General features: G+C 42.1%; 1 protein-coding gene across 2 annotated transcripts in view; it reads right to left on the bottom strand.

The window, feature by feature from the left end:
- Positions 1 to 17,736, bottom strand: part of LOC125226781 (stathmin-4) — a 64,284-nt gene that overhangs the window by 27,030 nt on the left and 19,518 nt on the right. The window contains exon 1 of one of the 2 annotated variants that reach the window (XM_048130869.1): positions 2,349 to 2,360. The exons of the other annotated variant lie outside the window; for it this stretch is intronic. The gene's annotated coding sequence lies outside the window, so the exon portion shown is untranslated. Of the gene's footprint in view, positions 1 to 2,348; positions 2,361 to 17,736 lie in introns of those variants that run through there. 2 annotated transcript variants of the gene reach the window in all.

Here is a 17,736-nt window from a genome sequence, read left to right as displayed (position 1 = left end):
GTGCCATTAATATTGACGAAGGACTTCAAAACAAAATTATTTTCAATTATCTTTGATCATAATTTTAAATAGAGATCGCGTAGCGGTAATGAAATGAAACTGCATAAAGTTGGACAATGTTGAATAAAATTTAGTTAGACTATAATTCTATAGTTAACTACTTAAATGAAACATAAACATAACTCTTAACAGTCCCAACTCCCAATATTATTTTGGGGAGAAATCCAATCCTGCCAGCATATGGTTGTGACTCACACTACCTTGGGGACAGATTTTCCGCATCTGGATGGTGGAACTTTGCAAGGTTATCGAAGAAAAAATGAAGGAGGCGTCTCTGAAAATGAATTTATGGTACATTACGCGGATCACTTAGGCAAGACGTTTTGTAATTCAAATCGGAGCTTTAAATGAGCCGGTTAATAGAGACGACAAATTTTCTATTCCGGCTACGGCAGATAGTAGGGTGATCGCTGATCGCTTATCTCATTAATATTAAAAAGAAATCCATACTTAGGGGTATCGGCCCCGTACTTTTGGCGAAACATCAATTCTGACTTTCAATATCAAGTGGGGTCGGTTGTGTTGTGAGGCGTAATATTGCTGTATTATAATGACGCTCGCTTTGTATTGTCGGCGGCTTTATTGCGGTTGTTTGTTTTGTGCTATTGGATTCAATCTCAAAGGGCGACTCGATCCTAATAAGATTTGTCACATTTGTAAGCGTAAGTAACTGTTAACGTCAAAATGTAATTTCGAAAACTGAGCGACATCTGATAAACGTTTCTAGATGTTAATAAACAAAATATGTCATAAATAAGAAATTATATGTGCGAGTTAACACTGTACGTAATTGAATTACTACTGACTTTAACTGAATCTAATGTGCCACCGTACAGATTCCCAATTTAATACTATACGATTTTTACCTTTAGAAAGGGGTACCTACATACATTATCAAAATGGGCTGAACTTTTAGAAGAAAAGTACATTTTATTTTTTGAGCCGAGTTAACATTGAAGACTGAAGTTAAATCTCCGTAAGTCGTAACATCTGTTCATTTAAAAGCATGCAGTAAAAGAGTCTTAGCAAAGACATATATAACTCCGTACAGACAGATAGTCTAAGAAAAAAACGTACCTCAGTACCATACAGAAAAAGGTACGGTGGCCTACATGGCATTACACCTTTGGAATACGCTCAGCTAAATGGCGCTAATATTAATATTTGACATTTTAAAACATCAAGCTAAGAATTTGGGCCAAATTGTCAAAACGGAGGTTCAAAAGTTTTAAGCCTGGGTCAAGAGATGGCAGTCTATGCACTGTGATTACACATTTTACTTCGACAGTAACTCTCTATAATACTCGATCCTCTTTGGTCTTAGCGAGGCGTCATAAAAGAGTTGGGACAACCGCTGTCGGCGGAGCCCGTAAAACGAATCACCCGCCACGGGTCGAACAAGCGCAATGCGCTTGACATTCTTGTGAAGATAGGAAGATACTGTTAATACAAAGACACAGTGGGGGAAACGAGGAATGCTATCGCTGTAGCTGCAGGAGAAGAGAAAGATATCACTGAGAAATTATCTATGGTATAGAAAAGTGACATTCACTGAACCTACATCTTAGAAATTTTCACGACGTTACAGTTACAATTATTACTCTAGCACAACCCGCGTATACCGATGATATAATCCCGCAATCTTTTCAGCAGAGAACAATACGATCCAACGTTTATAAATTTCGCACATCCCCTGCTCCCCAGAGCTCTTTAGCATCTTTAAGCTATTTATAACCGACTTAAACCTTAATTAAACTAGGGGGATTTAAAACCAATTCCAATCCGCTAATACTGAATTAACACGCGGCTGCAAGACCGCAGCAGGTCAAATGAAATCAGATATTTGAAGCCGTATCAGTCTGCGGTCAATCGTAAAGTGTCCTCATGATATCAGGATCGAACGAGACTGTTCTGAAACTAGGTTAAGAGTTGAATAAAAGGAGGAAAAAAAAGTGTATTGACAAAAGGCTTTAGGTGCACTGGTATCAGTCAACTTAGCATACATTTTTAAATTACCCAGTGGGTAAACCGATTAAAAAGTAATTGCCGTCACCGTGACGTCCTGAAGGTCATGCCAAAAGCAAGTGATACATGTCGCCATGGGCCTTGTTTTAATGATGTATTTGTTTGAAATTAATTGAAAACATTGTTGATAACAACTAACAAACACCACTAGAACAGTTTCTCGGCCTAGAAGGAAAAGTTTCGCCGCACAATATTGCGGATGTAATTTGTTCCCGGTCGCCGACCGACTTTGCGCCTAAATCTAACCTCTGAGTTCAGGAAACTATAAACAGTTTCCAGATGCTAGAACGACATTTACAGTATTATATTAACTTGACAGAAAATGCAACTTGTATCCAAGAGTAGAAAGAATAAAACCGATAGTCACGTCACGGACATGTTTCATGAGGTCAGTTTCACAAACACATTCCATATCTAAATCAAAATCCTTCGGTAAGCAATGTATTAAGAATCCACTGTCATTTTGTTTACATCAGCAAAGACATATGTAACTCCGTATAGACGGATAAAGTCTAAGAAAAAAAACGTACCTCAAAGCCATAGAGAAAAAAGGTACGGTGACCTAGATGGCGTTACACCTTTGGGGAATGCTCGACTAAATGGCGCTAATGTTAATATTTGACATTTTAACACATATCAAGGTAACAATATGGGCCAAATTGTCAAAACGGAGGTTTAAGTTTTAAGCTTGTGTCGAGAGATGGCAGTCTATGCTCTGTGATTACACAGTTTACTTTGACAGTAACTCTCTATAATATTCGATCCTCTTTGGTATACAGTAATATATTTAAAAAAAGTAGTCACTAAAACAATGTCTCTCGAATGTGCATTTATTCCCAGAAAGAAAAAAAAAACAATTTCGCGAAATATCACTGCTGTGGCAGTCTATGAAAGTTTTGAGAAACCGGTTTTTATTTTTAAACGCAGTGTCTATTGCAAAGTCAACAGGCAAAGGACTGTTTACCGCAAAAGTTTAATAACAGTGTCTGGCCGTTTATATCGGTCAAACACGGTTTGTTTCTGGGCCCGCTATCAGGGATAATGGGACAGCAATGGTAGCATTACAATAAACAGGGCCGACTCAACTGTCCTACTGTTTTGGTTACGATGCTCTTGGGAAAGAGGAAAATGTGCTAATAATATAGCTAAATGTGTTACGCGATTGAGATTATTTTAGATGAGGGTACGTTCGTTATCTTCTTTTATTCTATCATAATATTCATAATACAAAATGCGATTTATTTTATTATTTTTAAAAGACAATTAGTGGTATGTGTTTGATTGGTTTATAACTTATTTAAAAAAAAAATATCACATTAAAACATAAATGTCAAAGAACGCCAAGTTCGCAAGTGGTTACATAAGAAGTCCACCAATCTGACTAGCCATCCTAAGCCACTGTAGAACCCTTTCACAGTAAAAGTCACACTGATTTCTATAGCAAATAAAGCACGGTGTCAATACGACAGGGTTCTAAAGTGGCCTAGGATTCTAATTGGTTGACTGTACTGTGTAAATGTAAAGCAAGATCTCGCACCATGTAAATGGGCCCTAATAAAGGACAAATTCCAAATCGATTGTGGTCGCGTGACGATAAGTCAATAGTACAGTTTGTTGGAGGATCCAACAGAAATTAAACCTTATTTTTGTCTATGTAGCGGTTGCTATGGAAACGTTTGGTAACAATATAAAAAATGTCTTCTTGAATTCCTTCTTGATTCATACGTTGATGTGAGTACATAAAATAAATGGTTGTTCACCCGGCCACACATGGAATTATTATTTCTCGCCCACTAGAATCAGCTGCACAGCTCTACAACATTGGTCCTTCGAGAGAGAAAAAGGACGAAGACTTAAAATTCCGTGTTGCTTTTGAAATGGTCGGCGATCGACGTGTTCAACATTTAAGCGACGCGAATAAATAGGAAATAACATACCTATTCGTCGCATCACATTCATCGTGCATCAGAAGTTCGCGTGCGACGCGAAATTAATATTCGTCGCATCGCGCTACATCGCTAGCCCTGCGCTTAAATCCTCGCGGGCAGCGAATATATATTGTTTTATACAAGAAGATCGCGTGCAACGCGAAACATATTCGTTGCATCGCGCTATTTCGTCAGCCCTGCGCTTGAATCCTCGCGGGCGGCGTACTTCTTTACCATAAAAGGAAAATAATTCGCGTGCGACGCGATTCCCATTCGTCGCATCGCGCTCCATCGTGGGTTCTACGCTTTCAACTCATCGTGGGTCTCGTCGGTCCTACGCTTTCAACTCATCGTGGGTATCGTCGGTCCTACGCTTTCAACTCATCGTGGACCTACATCTCAAGACACTACACTAGTGATGGGTAGGACATCAAATTAAAATGAGTTTGTATGAGTACCTCATTTTCAAAAATGAGGTGTTACAATGTCTTACTTCAAATGAGGTGAGGTACTGGTATATAAAATTTTGCTATCGGCGATTTGATAGACTCAATCGGGCAACAAATTCTAGTATGTATACTATGTAATAACATCCTTTATACCTATTAAATTTTATTTGCAACTAAATGTTAAGAAGAGAACTTGAACAACAGAAGACTGAAATATTATTTAAGAATTCCAATTGCTGTAATATGAAACTACACAAAAAGCAAATTGATTTGATGGTTCTATGAAATTTTTGTTCTATTTTAGCTGTTGATTATTGTTATTTATCGTATGCTAATATTCTTGATATCATTTTATAATGGTTTCATTTATAATTTACAGTTTAATAATAATATATTTCAATTGAAACTGTAACCTTAAAAACTGCATGTTTTTAACAAACGTGAGTTCATATTGTTTTCTAATTACATACCACTTTTACGTAAAAATAACCAACTTACCGCTGTGTATATTCTAACAGCAATATATAGTAAATTAAATGAACAGCAACATTCTCGACGCCGTTCATACTTTTGACTATATTTTTGCACGTAAAAGACACTAAGGCAGAGCCACAAGCATATTAAATCATGTATAAAATGTCACCATTATTATATTTTGGTGTATTTATTAGTAATATCACTGTATGACACAAATAAATTAGCCATAGCCATTGAACTTTGGAAACAACAAACAACTGTCACAACACAAGTAACACAACTGACAACTTCAACTGTCTATGAAATGCGTTTCGTTTCACGACTCACGTTTATTATTTGATAATGTTGTCAAAATGTGTACATATTAATAAACATGTTATTAACTGCATATATATACTCCGTGTAATAAATGGATATACATTTTTTTTATGGATAATATTAGCCCATATTGTTGTCTTAAGGAAGGCTATAACTATAACGTAAAAACAAAATAGAAATGTCTCTTCTTTATCCGTTGAACATGCTGCAATGCGATATGATGTTAAATATTATCCACCTAAAAATATTTTCAAACTTTTAACTTAGACGAAACAACCAACGAAAATTTAACTGATATATAGAAATAAGTAAAAACTGCAAAAATAAAATAAATATTTGTCACTAATAAAAAGGTGCGAAATTCAAATTCTGTGAGACGCTAACTCTTCGTTCGCACAAAGTTCATATCTGTGGCATTTAAATATATAACAACTACACCTACAATACCTACATACGAATCTAAATAAAAGTACATAAAATAATTTTAAATAATATTTCGGTCATTAATCCTGTACTGTTGTCAAGCGAACTTCATAAATGCACATTTTTAGTTACTCGTCATTGGTATTCAAAACGCTTCGAAAATAAATATGTCACGACCAGTATAAGAGAGCTCCCTTATTACAAATGACAACAGTCATACAAATCTGTTGGTCCGATAGGTCACGTTAAACTGGTAAAGTCGGTAGCTCAAGTAATAGCATCGAAACTATCGAATGAGAGCGTTTGCCGAATTTGCGCGCCAATTTGAAGAGATGCTTGGATCACAACGACGTAATATGTATGAAAGCTTGCGGCGCTTAAGACTGTTTTATTTCGAGTCACGTGTAACGTATTTTGTCAAGGCAAATTTGAAGCATAGCTCGTGTCTGTCTCATTCACTCTTACGGTAAACCTAACTAACTGTTTCACTTTGAAAGGATTTTTGAAATAATGTTGGTAATGTGACATTGTCGCGGTGAGGTCTTCCGGTACAAAGCGATTTCCGGTACAAATGTATCGATGGACCTTTTGTCTCGGCAATAAAGTTTGTAGTTCGGTGACATAGACGATGAGCCGCTTCATTTTGAAGTGTCGAATCTCGCGAGTGAGTTTGAGGACCGCGAGGCGCTCGTGTGACAGATGAGTTTTTGAATGATTTGAAGTTTGTGAATGATTTGTGTGGCATGAGGTGTTTGTGTTGCGAGACTTGCGCGCGAGGTTATGAGTAAAATGAGGTGAGGTGAGTTGAGGTGTGATGTAATACATTTTTTCCGTGTGAAGTGCTGCGACAAATCACCAATATGAGTGGTACAAATGAGGTGCCTCATGAGTGAGGAACTCAACACTACACTACACGGGCGGCGCTAACTCATTCGTCGTATCGTGCAATTTTATAGTGAATTTTTACAGTTTTTATGCGTTTTATATACTTACTTTATCTTATTTAATTACTCTTGCTAAAAATGTCATACGCCGCGGTTTGTGAGCTTTTGTATTCGCCGCCATTGCCGCCATCATCGTGAACTTTGGCGCTGAGATAAGTGGCGCAACTTCAGGGCGCAGCCGCGACGTATGACATTTTTAGCAAGAGTAATTAAATAAGATAAAGTAAGTATATAAAACGCATAAAAACTGTAAAAATTCACTATAAAATTGCACGATACGACGAATGAGTTAGCGCCGCCCGTGTAGTGTCTTGAGATGTAGGTCCACGATGAGTTGAAAGCGTAGGACCGACGATACCCACGATGAGTTGAAAGCGTAGGACCGACGAGACCCACGATGAGTTGAAAGCGTAGAACCCACGATGGAGCGCGATGCGACGAATGGGAATCGCGTCGCCGCGACGCAAAGCAAGAAGTCGACCAATCAGAGCACCGGTCATCGCAACGTGATTGGAGGACAGCAGATATCGTTCGTTCTTTCCATTCTCCACTTCATTCATTATGCGCAATACTTCATTCTTTTATTCTCTTTGGCTTCGTTATTTTACAAGTTCATTTTAGAAAACGCTTTACGCCACTTTGATAAAATTTTACATTTAGTTTTTGCGCAGATGAAAGTTGTGTTTTGTATAATTATTAATATGTGAATCGTTGTTGTATGTGGCTGTTCAAAACCGTAGTCACATCTAAGTCTGCTACAATGGCTACTCAAGAGCTTAAGAAGTTACGTACAGCGCGAGGCTATACAAAAGCTTCCATTACTCGCCTGTATACATTTTGTAATAATGACAGTGATGTAGCTAGCAGTGCTTTATCGGCGCTCGATGCCAAAAGAGCGAGGGTGACGGAGCTCTTCAAAGAATATGACAAATGTAACAAAGAAATTCTGTCTTTGGACGAAGAGGATGCGGAGGATGTCGAAGACTTTGAGGATAAATATTATCATATACTGACAGTCCTCAACGAGGCAATTAATCGTATATCCTCGCCCTCGTCTGAATCTCCTGCCGCCGCATCATGTCAAAATAACTTTAAGGCTAAGTTGCCTACTATAAAGATAGATGTGTTTACGGGTAAGTACAGTGAATACACTGCTTTTATAAGCTTATTTAGAGCCATAATACACAACGATAAGTCACTTGATAAGGTTCAAAAGTTGTATTATTTGCGCTCATTTTTGACAAACGAACCTTTTGACTTGATTAAGAACCTTCCTCTGGTTGAGGCTAGTTATGACGAAGCTCTTAAACTTTTAGAGGAAAGGTACAATCACTCTTTCAAAATTATCAATGAGCACATCAATTCCTTGCTTGACATAAATGCCTTGGTCAAATCAAATCCTGTAAATTTGAGACAATTTGTTTCCCAGTGTTCAGCTTTGACCTTGCATTTTCATTTTATAGGATTATTTTGCATTTATCGTGGCAACACTAACATTTCTTGAATCGCTGTCAGTTGAAAACTGACAGTCAGTCTGTCACCGAACGACTACCAGTGCACATCTCTCGCTATCGCTTTCGTTACTAACTTTCGCGCCGTTCAGTAAAAGTGCTACTGCCAAACATTTAAACTAGCTAGAATCAGTGTAGTGTATCAGGAGAGGCCCGGAGACCGTCGAGCGGCAGAATCGAGGGCTAAGTTGAACGACTAGAGGTAACGGTTCTTAGCCTACTTTCTAGCGAGCGACAAAGGACAGCCAGAATCCAGCCCGAGGTCTTCAACGGTGACCAGCGATTCAGTCCCATCATCGGCGCGTCGAAAGGTAATCTTCGTGTTACACTATTCCACACTTAGTTCATCCATTTAGTAACACCATTTTCATAATATACCGCAACTTTCTTGCCCAACTGACTCCCTAAATCTTGACTCCCTGTCGCCCCCCAATTTCTCGAATTTTCCTACAGTCCACTCTATCGTTATTAAACATTTTGGTCTTCGAACCGAATAATTTGAATAGTGACCGTTGGTTTTGTCGTTTCTCGTTTGTTGCTTATTCAAATTAGCTTGGTCATATCATTTGTTATTTTTGTTTAGGGTAGACTTATAAAAGTCATAAAAAAGTCGAGGGTGAGCAAGAAAGTTGTAAGTCGTGTAGTAGCGCCTTTACTGAACCATTCGTTCACCATAATTAATACTGGCAACATTGTCGCAGTTGTCAACGTCAATCAACTGTCAGTGTCAGTTGCTTCGCGGTGTTTTGTCGAAAGGTTATAATAATTGCTCTGGTTTATTTCTGCCGTGTTTGTGTTATTTACTGCAGTTTTAATACTTTTAATTAATATGAGTGACCGCGAGGATACTGATATCGAGCCCGCGACAGTGGACATGTTCCGTGTAGCGCGGGGATATGCAATTTTCCGTCTTGAGAATATTGAGGCGTCGGGATTGGAAGGTTATGACGAGTCCGACATTAAAGATCTGGAAAGAGACTTCCACAACGCGCAGTTACGGATTTTGCGGGCGTTGTTACCCGCCAAACGGGAAGAAGAGTACGAGGTCACTAAAGAGTTCGAAAGTAAGTTGAAATTAGTTAAGTGTAGGTTAAGGCAGTTGGCTAGGGTAGGTGACACGTCGGAAGTGAAACCATTGGCGCTTGAAACAAATTTAGCTAAGCTTCCAAAGATAACTATAAAACCGTTTGATGGGAAATTAGAAAATTGGATCTCTTTCAAAGAGTTGTTCGACTCGCTTATCCACACTCGGAACACAATAAGCAGTGTGGAAAAGTTACACTATTTATTATCAAGTGTCCAGGGTTCTGCATATAATCTGATTAAGAGTTTCCCTCTGTCAGGGGATAACTATGGGTGCGCTTATGAGACACTGTCCAACTATTATGACCGGAAGAGGCAAATAACTGCCATGTATTATGAAAAGTTGTTGCACTGCGAGCCGGTTAGGAATAAAACGGATTTGGAAAGAGTCGTCATAAACTTTAATGAGAACTTGAGTATTCTATCGAAATTTAACCTCCCAGACAAAAACTTTATGCTATACTACCTGCTGTGGTCAAAGTTAGATGTCGCCACGCGTGAGACATTTGAGTTGCAGCTTGCGTCTAACAATGACATCCCGAAGTTCGAAGAGTTAAAGGGTTTTATTGAAAAGCGGAGTAGGGCTCTGGAGAACTCGAACCTTAGTGGTAGGCTTCAGGTCCCGAATGTTAAACCGCAAGCTAAGGGGAAAGTTGCGCTTGTTGTCGCTACTCCATCAACATTAAAATGCATTTGTTGTACGGGGCAGCATAGCCTCGATAAATGTGGCAAGTTCCTTAACTTGAGTGACGAGGCTCGGTTTAGCTTCATAAAGGAGAAGGGCCTGTGCATCTTATGCTTTTCCGATTCACATAGGGTGAAAACGTGTCAGGCTAGTCGCTGTAGGGTGTGCAACCGTTCACATCATGAACTGTTGCACTTCACAAAAAAGATTGAAGCGCCAGCAAAGGCTGTCGATGCTCCACCTAGTACTAGCAGTAATAGCAACAGTAATAATACTGTCTTAACTGCAACGGCAGGAGACAATACCATTTTCTTTGCAACTGCCAAAGTGTTAATTCGGGACAGTTCTGGTATCTTTCGACCGGTGCGTGTACTGCTGTATGGGGCTAGTGCATGCAATTTCATGTCAAGAGCATGCGCAGAAAGGCTGGGCTTCGCAACAACTGGCCAACATACGGTATTTGGTATCGGCAACCTGCCTTGTCAAACTTTCGGATCACTAACATGTGAAATAAAACCACTAGGGAACAATCCCTCTTCTTCGAGTATTAAACTCGACTCTCTCGTGTTGTCGCCTGTATGTGCTGATCAACCTCCACAGCCTGTCGATTCGTCGGGGTGGTTGCACATCAGGAATTTGTCGCTGGCTGATCCTGACTTCGCCAAGCCCGCCCCGGTGGACCTGTTGCTTAACGCCCAGGTCTTTGTATCATCGTTGTTACCTGGTATACGGCATGGGGGGCCTGGACAGCCTACCTTGTTGAAAACTATCTACGGATGGGTCGTTATGGGTGAGTGTGATGGGACTCAACTCACCACCAGTGCTCTGGTATCCTATCGTAACAATAATAAACATTGTTTTTTCGTGTCGAGTCCTTCGCAGATTCTGTCGCTTGATGACTCTATTAAGAAATTCTGGGAGTTGGAAAGCGTCAGTCCTCCATCTAAACCTTTCGTCTCTGAGGAGGACCAACGCTGCGAAGACTACTTTCGTACAAAATATTATCGGAATGAAGAAGGTAGGTATGTAGTCCCTTTACCGTTTGTCGACCCTGCGAACAAACCTACCTTCCTCAACTCTCGCGAAATAGCTCTTAAACGCTTCGTGTCGCTAGAACGCAAATTGAGCTCTAACCCCGAATTCAGAAGGGCTTATGTGGAATTCATGGATGACTATGAGTCTCGCGGCCATCTGGAGTCAGTGGAACCTCCTTCTACCAGTGAAGGCCATTTCTACTACATTCCTCACCATGGAATTCTGCGCGATTCTGTCACAACGCCTCTTCGCGTGGTTTTTGACGCAAGTGCCAAGGACGCCAACGGGTTGTCCTTAAATAATAGTCTCCTCGCTGGGCCCAAGCTTCAGACCAACATCTTCGACCTGCTTATACGTTTTCGCTGGCACGCCGTGGTCTTCACAGGCGACGTGAAGCAGATGTATAGACAGATTCTGGTTCCTGAAGAAGATGCTGAGTTTCAACGCATCTTATGGCGACCCTCTGCTGTCGGTCCTGTCCGCGACTACCGCCTGAAAACGGTAACCTACGGGGTCTCTGCCGCACCATTCCAAGCTCTCCGCACAATGGCTCAGCTTGCCAGTGATGCTGCATCCGAATACCCAGGAGGCTCAGCCGTTCTCGCTCGCGACATCTACGTCGACGACGTCGTCACTGGCGCGGACTCTGTCGAACGGGCGCGTTCACTCCAGACTGAACTTACGAACATTTTGTCGTCGGGAGGTTTCCACCTGAGGAAGTGGACCTCCAATAGTAGTGAGTTCCTGGAGAATCTCCCGTCTACCGACTTGTACTCGGAGGACTTCAAAAACTTCGAAGAAATTAGTGACATTTCTCTCAAAATATTGGGCTTGCTTTGGCAACCTCAATCGGATTCTTTTCGCTTCCGTGTTGCATCAACTCCGGACGGCCGATGTACCAAGCGCACCATTCTGTCAGAGATAGCTAGGATCTTCGATCCACTGGGTTTTCTTTCGCCCGTAACGTTCCTAGCCAAGTATCTGATGCAGCTACTTTGGGTTTCTGGCGTGTCTTGGGACGGAGATGTCCCGGAAAGCATCAGGGTAGAATGGCACGAGTTCAAGACACAGCTATCGTCATTAAGCGCTGTATCTGTGCCTCGCCGTTTAATTGGAGAATTCGACATACTACACCTCCATGGATTTTGTGACGCCTCAGAACGTGGCTTCTGTGCCGTCGTCTACTGTCGCACAGTGGATGCGACCGGTAAGGTCAACGTCCAGCTGGTTTGCGCAAAATCTAAGGTTGCGCCCCTGCGTAAGTTAACAGTGCCGCGACTTGAATTGCTTGCAGCGGTACTACTGTCAGACTTGATGGCTTCGGTCGTGGAAGCTTTGAAGCCTTTCCACTCAGTCGGCCAGGTGTTCGCTTGGTCGGATTCAAGCGTGACGTTGACATGGATCAAGTCTTGTCCATCCAGATGGAAGACGTTTGTGGCCAACCGGGTCAGTCATATACAGGACATCATCCCTCCCGAATCATGGCATCACGTCAGAACTACCGACAACCCAGCGGACTGCGGATCGCGGGGTTTACTTCCCCAAGATTTGGTCAACCAAACCTGTTGGTGGAACGGGCCAGTTTGGCTCAGCCGTCCTGCTGAAAGCTGGCCTAAGTCGGCGCTAGAGCCAGAGAGGGATATTCTCCATGACGAGGAGAGGATTACGGTTCTTGTAGTGTCTAACGACAGCTCACTACTTGAGTCCTTGATGGAGCGGTTCTCGTCGCTACGGACGCTTCAACGTATCATAGCGTATTGTCGCCGCTTCGCAAATAATGCGAAGAACCAAAAGGTGCCCAGCAAATTGTTGAGCGGGCCTCTAACACCTCCCGAGATCCAGCAAGGACTCTTGGTTCTCGTGCGTTGCGTGCAACAGCATAGCTTCGCGGAGGAAGCGGAGAAAATTTCGAATAACCTATCGAACTCTCTTCCTAAAGCTTTTAGAAAATTGGCCCCATTCATGGATGACGCGGGTCTCCTTAGGGTGGGCGGCCGCTTGTCCCGAGCTTCTCTCGATTTCGACGTGAAGCATCCATTGCTTCTACCTCGCGACCATCGTTTGACCTTTCTTCTTATAGACGAATATCACAAGCGGTTCATGCACCCAGGGGTTCAAACCCTCCACAATCTGCTAGCGCAACACTTTTGGATTATGAGTCCAAAACGAGCTATTTATGCGGTCGTATCGAAGTGTTTGAGGTGCTTTCGGGTGCGCCCACTGGGTGCCCCAGCGCCGTTCATGGGGGATCTGCCTTCCTATCGAATAAACCAGCTTAAGGCTTTCTCTAGCGCAGCGGTCGACTTTGGAGGGCCTTTTGACATCGCCCTCGGCCGTGGACGCGGTCGCAATAATAAGACTTATAAGGGCTACGTCTGCGTCTTTGTCTGCACTGCGACAAAGGCGGTCCACATCGAGCTCGCCACGGAATTGTCATCAGACGCATTCTTGGCCGCACTTCGGCGGTTTGTGTCGCGTCGTGGTCGATGCTGTCGTCTAGTGTCCGACCAAGGGAAAAACTTCGTCGGTGCAAGCAACATCCTCCAACGGCTAGTGAAGGACGCTGCTACACACGATGGCATCAGGTTTGAATTCAACCCGCCGGGTAGCCCACACTTCTCAGGCCTTGCTGAAGCTGGGATCAAGGCGGTGAAAACACACTTGTCGCGTGTCATCGGCAATCAGCGGCTGACCTATGAGGAATTCTCGACGGTCTTGAGCCAAGTTGAAGCTCTGCTCAACTCAAGGCCACTCACTCCTCTCAGCTCTGATCCAAACGACCTATCAGCTCTGACTCCAGGTCACTTCCTCACCACGGAACCCTTGTCGATAGTGCCCGAGGAAGACCTGTCAGACGTTCGTGTCGGCCCTCTCCAACGCTGGAAGTTGCTACAGAAGATGCACCAGGACTTCTGGAGCAAGTGGTCGAAGGAGTATATGCATACTCTCCAGCAGAGGATGAAGTGGCACGACAAACATCCTAACGTCCAAGTCGGCACGCTCGTGCTCGTTGTAAACGAGCAAACGAGTCCAATGAAGTGGCCCTTGGGCCGCATCATTGACACACACCCCGGATCTGACGGGATCTGTCGTGTGGTCACTGTGCGCACTGCCACAGGACTGTACAAGCGGCCTGTGGTCAAGTTGTGCCCAATACCGCTGTGACCTTTATAGGTCACTAAACTTGTGTCGTCCATTTTCGTTTAGTTTTAAGTTTTTTGTCGTTTATTTCGGCTTGGTAAAAATACAATGCATTTTGGTGGGCGGAATGTTCAGCTTTGACCTTGCATTTTCATTTTATAGGATTATTTTGCATTTATCGTGGCAACACTAACATTTCTTGAATCGCTGTCAGTTGAAAACTGACAGTCAGTCTGTCACCGAACGACTACCAGTGCACATCTCTCGCTATCGCTTTCGTTACTAACTTTCGCGCCGTTCAGTAAAAGTGCTACTGCCAAACATTTAAACTAGCTAGAATCAGTGTAGTGTATCAGGAGAGGCCCGGAGACCGTCGAGCGGCAGAATCGAGGGCTAAGTTGAACGACTAGAGGTAACGGTTCTTAGCCTACTTTCTAGCGAGCGACAAAGGACAGCCAGAATCCAGCCCGAGGTCTTCAACGGTGACCAGCGATTCAGTCCCATCATCGGCGCGTCGAAAGGTAATCTTCGTGTTACACTATTCCACACTTAGTTCATCCATTTAGTAACACCATTTTCATAATATACCGCAACTTTCTTGCCCAACTGACTCCCTAAATCTTGACTCCCTGTCGCCCCCCAATTTCTCGAATTTTCCTACAGTCCACTCTATCGTTATTAAACACCCAGATAAAACAGTCTTTATCTGCTTTAAAAAACTTGAATATTAATACTGAAAACTGGGACCCCATTATATTAGCGATTTTGTACCGTAAACTAGATTCGTACACGTCGCGGGCGTACCAGTTGGAGCGAGATGACACCAAGGACCCAACTATCACCGAGTTCCTCTTGTACCTGGAGAAGCGAGCCTTGGCACTGGAGAATGCTGAGCCGTCCACGTCGGGGAAGTCTCAACACAAGGCTGTGGTAAATGTGACAGCGACCGCCTCGACTGTCTGCAACTATTGTAAGTCCAATCACAGATTATTTGATTGTAGTAAATTTAAAATGCTAACTAGCACTGAAAGAATAGCTTTCAGCAAGAACAACAGTCTGTGCTCTGTTTGTCTTAACAAACACAAAGGTAAATGCCGCTTTCATTTCCGGTGTAGTACTTGTAAGGAAGCTCATAATAGCTTACTGCATCCGGGCTCGGCTAACCAACCCCAAGTTTCTTTGATTTCAAACTTGGGGCAAAATGGAGTGTTGTTACCTACAGTCAAAGTTAAGCTATATTCGCGGACAGGTAGTGAGGTTCATGTGAAAGCTCTCTTAGATTGTTGTTCACAAGGTTCTTTGGTGACCACTAAATTAATAAAGATTTTAGGATTGACCCCAAGCAAGGAAAACACCAATATAATTGGTGTCAAAGAGTTGACTACTGACACACAGTATTCTATACCTTTAGATGTGTACTCATTGACCAGACCTTACCGAGTCACAGCAAACTGTAATGTCATGGATAAAATTACATGTAAGCTTCCACAAGACAAGCTTAATCTAGACGCTATCAATATACCTGATGGGATCATTTTGTCTGATATTGATTTTCATCAGCCGTCTGAGATCAATTTACTATTAGGCGGGGACATATTTTTCCAGGTCCTGCTTCTGGAGCCGGTCCCTGGGCAGCAGCAGGAGTCAGATGAAGACCCAGCGAGTCCTCATCCTACAATTGTAAATACTAAGCTTGGCTACATCATCGGTGGTGCTTTATCACGACAGCAAACCAGTGACAAAAGTAAGGTAGCACTTTTATGTACTCAATGTGACTCAAGTCTTAACGAGAGTCTACAAAACTTTTGGAAAGCAGAAAGTGTTCCTGAACCCTTCTGTGAAGGCATGTCTGAGCATGAACAGTGTGAACGCTTATTTCAAGACACAACTGTTTTGAAGGACAATAAGTTTCAGGTTGATTTGCCATTAAAAATCCCTTTGAGTGAAGTCAATGATGTGCTTGGAAGCTCATTTGATATGGCTTATTACAGGTTCATTAGCCTCGAAAAAAGATTGCACAAAAATATAAACTTGCTATCCGATTATGAAAAGTTCATCGATGAATATGTTGACTTGAAGCATGGGCACTATATTGATTTCAATCAATTGGATTTTGAGAATGATCCTCTATATTTTGCATCCCACCATTGTGTAATTAATGACTCAAGCAAAACTACGCGTACTCGTGTGGTTTTTGACTGTTCTTTGCAATCCAACAAAAAGGTATCTCTAAATGATATTTTGCTAAATGGAGGTCCGGTACAAAAGGAGTTGTTTGACATAATGCTTTTGTTCCGGCTAGGCGACTATACTTTCTCCACAGACATACGGCGCATGTTTAGATGTGTTGATATTAATCCGATGCATGCCAAATTGCAAAATATATTGTGGAGGAGCAATCCTACCGAGCCTCTCAAATGTATACAATTAGATACTGTTACTTACGGGCAAAAAAGTAGTACATATTTAAGCACTCGATGCTTACTTGAGCTTGCAGATAGGTATGGAAGTGAGTACCCACTTGGAGCTTACATACTAAGAAATTGCACCTATGTAGATGATATGTGCTTTTCAAACTCTGATTTGAATGTTATAATTCAAGCAAAATTGCAATTATGTGAGTTGCTAAGTAAGGGTAGCTTCTATACACACAAGTGGGCGTCCAATGATCAGCGAGTATTAGAGGGCATTCCTAATGATAAAAGGCAGTTTGATGACTTAGACTTCCAAAAGGATAATTTATATTTAAAAACTTTAGGTTTAAAGTTGAATATGCAAAAGGATTGCTTTGTTTTTTCCTGCCCTGAGGCCTTTAATAAGGAAAAGCCTACCAAAAGAGACATATTAAGTTATATTTCAAAGTTTTATGATCCGCTAGGTTTTATAGCGCCAATTATCATGAAGGCTAAGGCTTTCATGCAAAAAATATATGCTGAGAATATAGGTTGGAACCAGGTTCCTTCAGCTTTGCTGCTTCAGGAGTGGCGTTCATTTGCTTTTAAGTTATCTCAAATGGAGCCCTTCATTATTAAAAGGAACCTGAACATCCCCTCCAAGGCTCAATTGCAATTAATTGGGTTTGCTGACGCATGTAGCACTACGGGTTATGGTTGCTGTGTGTATCTTCGGGTGGTCGACGAACAAGGTAATGCTACGCTATCGTTACTTTGTGCTAAGTCTCGCATCAACCCCCGCAATAAGGGTACTCTAAGCATAGCCCGCTTAGAATTGTGTGCTATGTTGCTGTTATCGAAATTAATTACTCGAGTTTATGATACGCTAAAGGCGCAATTAAATATACAAGATGTATATCTGTTTTCTGACTCGCAAATCGCGTTAGCATGGGCAAAAACAGAGCCTTTAAGGCTCCAAGCTTTTGTTGCAAATCGGGTGAGGTTGATTCGAGATCTTACAGATAGATGGCGCTGGCTGTACGTCTCCAGTGAAGAAAATCCTAGCGACTGCCTGAGCAGAGGTACAGATCCAGATGAGCTGCGTCGCATACCTATGTGGCTGCATGGACCAAGCTTTCTACAGGACGGTAAATATAATTTTGATGATAAAACTAGCCCTCCTGCGATCGATGACCTACCTGAATTGAAAAAGCAGCCCTCCAGTGCTAAGGTGACGCTAGTTACTCAAAAGTGTTCAGATCCT

The sequence above is a fragment of the Leguminivora glycinivorella genome, chromosome 6 (genome assembly GCF_023078275.1).
Source record: "Leguminivora glycinivorella isolate SPB_JAAS2020 chromosome 6, LegGlyc_1.1, whole genome shotgun sequence".
Taxonomy (NCBI): domain Eukaryota; kingdom Metazoa; phylum Arthropoda; class Insecta; order Lepidoptera; family Tortricidae; genus Leguminivora; species Leguminivora glycinivorella.
The sequence above is the reverse complement of the archived record's forward strand: the minus strand, read 5'-3'. Positions and strand labels throughout refer to the sequence as shown.